The 824-nt window shown below is 42.8% G+C and overlaps 1 non-coding gene across 1 annotated transcript; it reads left to right on the forward strand.

Annotated features, from left to right (window-relative positions):
• The first annotated feature begins 50 nt into the window (after window positions 1–50).
• On the forward strand, window positions 51–123 carry trnav-aac (transfer RNA valine (anticodon AAC)). The gene has a single exon. It is a non-coding gene; the product is annotated as a tRNA-Val (tRNA).
• Window positions 124–824: the final 701 nt, after the last annotated feature.

Genomic DNA, 824 nt, shown 5'->3' on the forward strand with positions numbered 1-824 from the left:
AAAGGCTTCTCCTGCCTAGAGGTGTTAAAGCAAAAGCGGTTTTCTAACAGGTTTCTGTAATGTAGTGGTCATCACGTTCGCGTAACACGCGAATGGTCCTCGGTTCGAAACCGAGCAGACACAGCGGCAGCATTTTGAAGAAAAGTATGAACGTTTTGCGCCTTTATTGGGCTTTAGAAACTTTTACCTTTATGCGCTTTTTACCGAACATGAACCTAAAGATTTCGGTCTGTTCCCTACAGACAGGTTTCCATAGTGTAGTGGTTATTACGTTTGCATCACACGTGAAATGTCCCCAGATTGAAATTGGGCGGGAGCAGTCACTCTCTTTTTCACAATTGTTCAATTGGCTTTCTGTTGAGGAGGAACTCAACACTACAAAGACTTTGCAGCCAAGAAGCATGAAGACAGTCACTAAAGTTGAAGTTGATGCAAAAATGAAAGTGCAGTCATTATTTGACCAGAACCTAACCCACACTCGTGCCTTTTCAAACCTTTGTGGCCTTTTTCTGTGGAACACAAAAGAAGATATTTGTCTGAGTGGCCCTCTTTTGAGCAGCAGCTCTATGCTACGAAGGCCTTTCTTTACACAGGTGTGAAGACAATTATTAAGCCACACTAAGCAGCGGTAACCGCCACGCCGACAGACTCAGTACTATTTCCAAGGTAAATTGGATGAACAGCTGCCTGGTGCATTCAAAGGCCCAATCTGTGGCATAACATTTTCCCATTAAAAAAAATTAATTTAAATGAAAAAACAGCACCAAAAAAACGACCAGTGAGGATTCCCACAGAGCACTGGAAAAAATGCTTGGTTTGCCGCT

The sequence above is a fragment of the Sinocyclocheilus rhinocerous genome, unplaced genomic scaffold (genome assembly GCF_001515625.1).
Source record: "Sinocyclocheilus rhinocerous isolate Xijiao unplaced genomic scaffold, SAMN03320098_v1.1 scaffold33803, whole genome shotgun sequence".
Taxonomy (NCBI): Eukaryota; Metazoa; Chordata; class Actinopteri; order Cypriniformes; family Cyprinidae; genus Sinocyclocheilus; species Sinocyclocheilus rhinocerous.